Source organism: Scomber scombrus, chromosome 14 (genome assembly GCF_963691925.1).
Source record: "Scomber scombrus chromosome 14, fScoSco1.1, whole genome shotgun sequence".
NCBI lineage: Eukaryota > Metazoa > Chordata > Actinopteri > Scombriformes > Scombridae > Scomber > Scomber scombrus.
The window spans coordinates 15,447,627-15,456,433 of record NC_084983.1 but is presented as its reverse complement, the minus strand read 5'-3'; positions in this window follow the sequence as shown (position 1 = coordinate 15,456,433).

The window sequence follows — 8,807 nt, the reverse complement described above, 5'->3', positions numbered from 1 at the left end:
TTACGATAAATATATATATTCAGCATTCATTCTTGCAGAAAGAATACACATCAGAGTAAATATATCACAGTCACATTATTCATAACACTGGAAATTGATCACTTGAATTGTTATTGATATCTGTCTGATTGAAGTTGATATGACTTGTCTCTAATGTGCTTCTTTGTGAGCATGACAGGGAGATAAAAATGCTTCCAACCATACTTAAAGTAAGATGGGATTCACATGGTTCTGATAATAAGTTTATTCCTCTTTCTTCTCTTCAACTTTTAGGAGTTAAATCTTAATTAGTTAATAACGTTTCCCTTAATTTCATATCAGGATGCAGCTGCAGGGATGTCATGCAGTTTCAGGCCTGTCATGACATTCTTTCATGTGTAAATGTAACATTGCAAACTTCACAAAAAATGGATCACTGTGTTCCTCCCGCACTGTCATTCATGCACACACACACACACACACACACACACACACACACACACACACACACACACACACACACACACACACACACACACACACACACACACACACACACACACACACACACACACATATACACGCTGCCCTCATTAATGTAGCAAGATTTTATACTCCCGAGTGCTTTTTCTCTCATTTCATTGACGCACACATGACATGCTTCCAGCTACACATAAAAAACAGTCAGAAAGTTGCTGCCCTCTTGCTGGCTCTGAATCAGCCGCAACCCCCCTATTGTAACTTTTTCTTATGCTGTCATTTGTTGAATTAAAGAGCAGTTATCATTGATTGTTAAAGGCACAACATGATCCCAAAATAAGGTGTTCACTCATTCAAGTTCACAGGCCATTTAATACAAAGGACTGTCCAATTGACCAATATTTGAATTGGTAACAATGTATTTAGGATGCTAATATTTCATTTAATTCATTGTAGATATTCATGGTGGATGTTTTTGATCCCAAAGGTTGAGTCTTGAATGTTTTTGTTGAGCCCCTCTATTTCTCAGCAGTGCTACCATCACTGGGAAAAGAGAAAAACAGGAAATATCATATGTTATAAAATAATATATATATAATAATGTGCTATATAAAGATATCCATGAAATCTGACTTCTATATCTCTTTTCTGACAGCATCTCAATACGGTCACTGCTCATCTGTGTATGAAAATAAATTCAGACATTTCTTTGTCCACTTCAGTGCCTCTGCATAAGAACTGACTGCCAGTACTCTGGTTTTATTAAAGCCTTCCCCAAACATCACTCGTGATTCAGTGACTCTGTTGTATAGAAATATGACTGGATCAACTTTTCACCTGTAGCAGTTTCTCCCAATGACTTTTTTATGCTGTGAGATTACAATTGAGTAAACAATTGCTTTTCTTTCTCTGTTGCTGCAAGCAGTGAAAAACTTCAGCTTGACTCTATAAAAGTGGTCATATACTCCCATATAACCACTTAGGTATGAAGGTAAAGTCACTGCAAGAAAAAAGGAGCTGACTCACTTTTGTCAGTTGCTGTCTGCTACTAATGTGTGAATCAAAACAGTGTGTGAATCACAGCTACGAATGCCCTGAATCACAACAACAGAAGAGATGACCTTGTCCTTTCCTTCCCTGGGAGAAAATAATATCTCATATCTGCAGAGTCTGATGTCAAGCAGTGATGGATGCTTCTGTTTCATCATGTTTCAATTTTGCTCAAGTTAGGTTTTTAGTTCCTTTTTTAGTTTAGTTCCTGCTGAACTCGTGGCTGGTCATGACATTTAGAAAATACTTTTCATAAATGAAAAAATATAACATGACTTTCTATCAATTGGATATTTTTAGCAACAGAGACCAATAATAGACTGTTTACTAAGATTCACACTAAGCTTTTTCTTCTTCTTCCATGGCAATCATAATTTACAAGATTTACAACAAAACATTCTAGTCATTTTTGAAACAAATGACTTGTTCATTTCTGGTCGAAAACTGTCAACTTTGACGGTTGTGATTAGGGATACACCAATACTGATACTAGTATCAGGTATCAGTCTGATACTGTGCTCATGTACTCATAATTGTAAAACAACTCTGACACAACCACTGCACCTGAAACCTCTTTACTACCTGCAACATTACGTTAAAGTCTTACTGTATGAGCTGGGCAGCTAGGCGGAGTAGAAGCAACATAAGCAGTTATGAGATATATTAGGATAAATGATTAAGAACAAAAGTAGCGCAGACTGCAAAATATGCTCTGCTAAATTGTAAAAAAGAGGGCTGAAAAATAACTCCTTTAAAGCAATTGGATAAAAATATCTAAAATAAAAAACACAATGCTGAGTTCAAGGACTTTGGTAATGATAGCAGTGGGCAACAACAACAACCAACTTTGCAGCAAACACTTGAGAAGTAAGAGCAAATGTCCAGAGACAACCCACACACAATGAAAATAACAGAAGCTCTTAACCAGTAGATTGCTTTTGATGACCAGCTGTTGTCAGTTGTCGATGATACAGGATTTTGTCATCTTGTCAGTGTACTGAAGCCAAAGTATGAAATTTCCAGCTGTCACCACATCACAGAGACCGTATTAACCAAGCTGCATGACTTTGTGACAAAATCACATCAACAGTATACATTTCAGCCTTTAGCGTCACCACTGATATTTGGACCAGTACTGTCAGCCCAGTGTTTCTCATCAGTTTGTGGATTGATGAGGATTTTACTCCCCACAGAGTCATTGCACAAGCAAAGCAGTTTAAGGTTTACGTTGTGCTAAGCTATGCTTAGTTATGATTGCTAAATTAGGATTATCAAACAGTCAAATTATGGTTATATAAACAAATAGTACATTGTATTATCTTCCTGTTAAATGTGGCCCTTTTCATTTAAAGATGGTTCAGAGGTAAAAATGGGTGTATAAAGCCTGACTGGGCCCATTCAAATCATAACAATGGCTGATGATCAGTTATAAAGGTTTAAAACACAGCTTTTGTGTGCTTTTCTGGTCCTAGAACATAACACCAGCCTTTTTGTTATGTGTAGTGGAGCGTGACACATTTGGTAAAACTAGCAACTGACTAACTTGTTTGTTAATCACCAGGTGTAGCTCAGAGGCCAGCTTTACTTTATTCTCTCTACTTGAAATCTTGATTCCTCACCGTCTTAGTAGAATAATACAGTGAAATTCCCCCAAACAGTGATGTCATATATTTATATTAATATACTAGATGTGGACTGTTAATATATTATCATCATTTCCATGCATGGGAAACGACTTGTTTCATTTTCAAGAGGGATTTTTTCTTTTTCATTACAACCAAGGACAATCTCTTATCTGGCCTAGTTTGGGAATAAAAGTGAGGAGATCTATCAATCCAAAGAAATTATTTATTAAGAGCTTGAGCTGCTTCAAAGAGAGATAAGAACACTTTTGTAACACTTCTGGATATCAATGTCAAAGTAGCCTGTTTAAAGATTTTGTTTTTATGGCACTTGAGGCTTTGATGTATACCAGAGGAATAATTTATTGCTTTCAAAAGCACACACAGATCCCCTAAAACATATCAACCCACTGACTGACTAGTAACAGTGAAACACTTAATTTCTAATCTTCCTTTTATCGCTGTCAGGCCCAGCTGATGACTGGCTGATTTATTTATCCTTCATTATTTATTAACAAACAAACTGTTTTTCTGGAACATCTGAGAAGGCTGTGTTTTAAAATGACTTTAAAATAACTTGTGACTCAATTCTCATCCTGCAATACTGTGTTAAGTTTAAAGTGTTATATCTCAGTAGACCACATTATCTTTCTTGTAAATGAGATTGTAAATGTATTTTTTCCTCTCATGATGGGAGTTATAATTGCAGGCATAAGTGGATTAGCCCACTTAAAGTGCTTTCTGGTGCCTGTAAGACTGGCACCAAGAAGTAATAATTAATAACCATATCAATTCATTTCTAGCCATGGTTGGGGCCATTATATTCTAACTTGCACAAACCTCAGTCAGATAAAAGATCAATGAGTCAGGCAGAATAGACTATTCAACTAAACAACCCTGCACTATGTCTGCTACTACTACGGATGGACAGGGGGGATGGCAGGTTTACAATACGGATGTATTTAGGTCATTTTGCTAACAAGGAGGATGGTATCCTCCCTAAAAACCCTTTACATTGCCTTATGGTTATGCTGCACTGCAGTCATCTTCACTTATTGATTTACTTTAGTTTGATCTTGAAACACCTTCACAGTTGGATTTGGATCAAGTGACTGAGTTGGCCTGTTAAAACTCCTTGGCTGTCTGTCTGCATTGTTGCCCTGCTGTAAAATAGGGAGAGTATGCATGAATGTGAACAATGTCAAATAACATCAAGGCTGAGAGTCAGCACTACAACCTCATTGTTTCATTTTAAATCCTTTGTGCTTGAGTGCCAAACCATAACTATCATAACTGTGATAAATGCATCACTGCCCTACTTGTTACGAATTGTGCTGTTTATCTGTGGCAGCAAGGGCTGTTGCATTCTTCTCAATTAAAAAAACATCTATTTCTCTTGCAAACCACATAAAAATCCACACCTGACATGTTAAGGTATGGTCTCTGGAGGCTGTCAAAAAACATTATGGGAAAGGTTGGTAATAACTAACTAAGGCATAAGCAGAGGAGGTGCTTCATCACAAAATGCACTGAACTCCATACATTGATATTATTCAACACCAGGATTGTTCCAAAGGACAGCCCTTTCCTTTTATGTGATGAAACCAATTACCTGCGTTCTCACAGTCTATTTCATGAAAGGAACAGGTGGTCCTGTTGTGCACTCACTGTATAACCCAAAAGTCTTTCAAATCATCTGGCTCCATTTCAAAGAGCCACTATGGTGGCTTTCCTGTCTCATTTGTATCCACTTATATGAGAGAAAACCAAAGGGAAAGAAGCACATCTCTAAGTTTTGTAAGTGAACATAGCATTCATCAGCCAGTAAAGTATTTCAGTCTTGCTAATCCATCTGCTCTCTTGGCTGGCCTGCATTTAAATGAGGCGCTGCTACAACCTATCTCGGGGTCAAAAAGGGCTTTGGTGATGTTCAGATATTGCTCTGAGACAAGGGAGACAGCAGTATGTTAATGTCATTCAGATGGAAAACGAGATAAACAAACAGAGACAGGCAAGAACGGTAGCTGAGCGAGTGTGCAGACAGGAGGGCTTAAGCATCCCTGAACATGGGCTATCATGCTGTTTGGTCTGATGGAAGCAATTATGAGTTGACTGATTTGTTATCATAGCTTTTTATGTTTTAGTTTATTATACAGTAAATGGGAGATAATTGCAATACAAATGTCATTTCTTGTTCTCTGGCCTGTTTCCAGACATTCCTTATTAGTTTCCGAATTATAAATTAATTGCACAATTAATGAAACATGCTCAAATGGAAACAAGCCTGTAAATGTGTTCAGTCAGACTCACACATGACATGTTTCTCCATAGACAGGGCCAGAAACCATTTATATGATCTAATGCTTTTTCAGTCTGAATTCTACTCTTTCATGTTATAAATTATCACATCATATTGCACATTGTGATGCTACAGTATTAGCATTGTAAGGCATTTCAAGAATAAACATGAACCGTAGAAAAACTGAAAAGTTGGAAAGAAGTTGATTCACAAGTTTAAAGAGCTCAAGTAATCCAATGTCTCCTGCTTAACAGGCAGAATGTCTAGTGAGTGCTGAATGGATGCTGAACTGAGCAGTCTGAAGTGTATAAAGGCTGAAGATGAATCAACAAATGTGTCCTGCTGCCTTCAGATGCTGATGAAGCATTTCATACAGTATAAAGCAGCTGCTATAAAGCAAAATGTCTACTTTCAGAATTATAGTAATTTATAAATCAATGCACACTACTCCACTGCTCTAACCACATTAAACTCTCTATATATTTTATGCTGATTTAAATGCATCTATTGACTGGGGAGTGTTTGATTAAATATACTTTATTTGTATTTTAAGTGTTCTGTGCAGTTTCTGGAAGAATTTAGTTTGCTCTTGTTGATAAAATCACCGAAGTACTTGCAGATTTCATAGCTTCAGAAACAGATGTATTTCTGACACATTTATTCTCAGCAACAGCAACATCAACAACTCGCTTTGCAAGGCTTCATCTGAATAACCTTCCCCAACCCCTCCCACCTGTGTGTTCCTCTCCTCCCACCTATGCACCACAGGTGCTGCGCTTGGCACCAAAATACACAGACAGGCAAAACAAATTCAGGAAATGGAGCACATCTTGCGTTGGTTGTTATATTCATTAACCAGAAGCTTGTCTCTCCCACTTGGCCTCTCAGCTGTCTCTCTCACTTTCTTATTCTCTCTCACCAAAATAGCCTGTTAGCTATTGCATCCAAATAACAATCAGCAAGCCAAGTAATTCACAAAAAGCTTCAGTATTATATTTTCATGATCATTTTGGGGAGGCTTACTGTAACCTCCACTAACCTCTAATTAACATTGCCTATGTGTGTCTATTTGCTGCAACATATATTCAGGGAAATTTTTGCAATAAGGTCTACTTAAACCATCAATTTCCTGCTCGTGCTTTTCTGCTGTTTTACTGCTCAAGTTTGGTTGCCAACAATTGCTTTGAACTTTGCTTCACTTCACCGAGCACATATTTGCTGCTTGTGCTAACATGTGTCTCAAGTTAATGTCTTGGCTCACGTCTCTCTTTGTTTGGCATTAAGGCTGCCAACACTGCTGGCTGTTTTATTGCTGTCCGCAGATCTGTGTGTTATACTGTATGTGTGTGTTCATCTGTTTGGGCATTGCCTGCTAACTTCGGCTGCTGTCATCTCTCTCTGTGGAATATTTGCATTAATTGTGCTTGTTGTAGCTGAGCTTATTTGCATTTGGGCTGTTTAGATCATACGTTATGATGCTTTCGTGCTTGTGATTTACAAAGTGGTGAAACATGAACATTTGTGTGCAATGGGATGAACTGTTTGTTTTTGCATTTTCCTCCCATGTTGTTGTCCTTGTTTTGTGTCCCTTTGACTGATTAAAAATCAGATCTTGAGCAGACACTTATAATGTACATTGATTTTAAAATGGGTCTGTCTTCTCTGCACACAGCCTATAGGCATAATACCAGTAATATAGAAACTCAACATGGCATTTTGTCCACATGCTTCATGACCAGCTATTAGAATCCACACAGAAAATAGTCACATCACTTTGTGCTCACATTCAGGGATATTGCAGGGATGTTGCTGCCTGAGGTAGAGTATTGAGCTCTTGCAACCTGAGCACGCCTTTTTTTATGCAAATTGAGCAGATTACATTTCTCACTTTTCTGCATGGAGCTCCTTTCTTTTTTATGTTACAGCTAAGCATTAGACAAATATTTAAACACTATTTGCTTAGCTATTCTCTGTATCTCAACTTAATAGTAAATGTTGCATTTCTAATGGTTTGCACTGCTGTTAGACAGAGTATTAAACTGATATCCATGAACTTATGGTCACCTGCTACTTAACAACATTTTAAAGAGGAGGATGCATCTTTTAGCTGAGAATTTTACAGTTAAGAGTTTTACATTATTACTACCTTATGTGAGAGTAGAACATCTTATTCCAAAACCATGGGCATCTGCTGCTATAATAACCTCCACTCTTCTGGGAAAGCTTTGGCTACTGCTACAGGAAGTATTTGAAAGGTCAGGCTGATATTGGAATATAAGTCAGACACTGATATTGGGCAATAAAGCTCGCTGTAGCATTCCAGGTCATCCAAAAGGTGTTTGATAGCGTTGAAATCAGGGCTCTGTGCAGGCAAGTTCTTCTATGCCAAAGTCATAAAAAACGTGTCTTTATAGTCCAGCTTTTACACAGTAGTGTTGTTGTGTTGAATCTTTTGTTGAAAAATGTTACAGTGTGCTGTCACATTAAGATTTCCTTTTCATTTGAACTCAGTTACAACCAAAAACCATTAAAGTGCAGACCATTTTGTTGTCTGCTTGATCTCAGCCAGTTAGTTGAGCATTCAGTCAGGCATCTTATCATGTCTGAAACTCCAGGTCGACTCATCACTGCAGTATATTATAAATCAGTGGGCATGGTTACACTGCAGGTTCATAGTATGGTAATGTAAAACACATTTGATGTTTGATATGAATATATAGATGGATGAATGTTCAGCATCCACATATACTTTAGCTTGTCCTGGATTGATTAAGTGGTCTACTGCTGCAAAGCCATGGTGTTACATCTGGAAAACAATTAAGCCTCAGCCTTCATCTTTTCTGGCCAACTTCTCTCTCTGTCTGCTTTGCCATCAAACAACTTTTTTTAAATTTGTCCTTTTCCGTCACTTTTTCTGTCAGTCAGGAATGATTCACCAGCACTAAAACTCATGTTGACAAGTCAAACATGCACTGTACTCTGAAACTGTAACCAAACTTTGCCACAAGAGAAGTTGAGGAACAGATAAAATCCACCCTGAGCCACTCATCTGCTACATATTATCATTAGAATCTTAATTCGGTTAAAATGGTACATTATGCTCCTGTTATTCATTCAGAGGCATCACACTTATTCGCATCTCCTCTTTTTTTTTTGGATTACTGTGCAAAATCACATTATGTTTACAAAACTACAACTGTGAAACGGAGCAAACCACTAAAGTCTTTGAGGGCTCTTTGTTCAGGACTGCTTTGATTTATTGGATTAAAGTCTATGTGAATTTCCATCTTAAATGTAAAAAGTTAAGTTATTTGTCTTGTGTGTGTGTGTGTGTGTGTGTGTGTGTGTGTGTGTGTGTGTGTGTGTGTGTGTGTGTG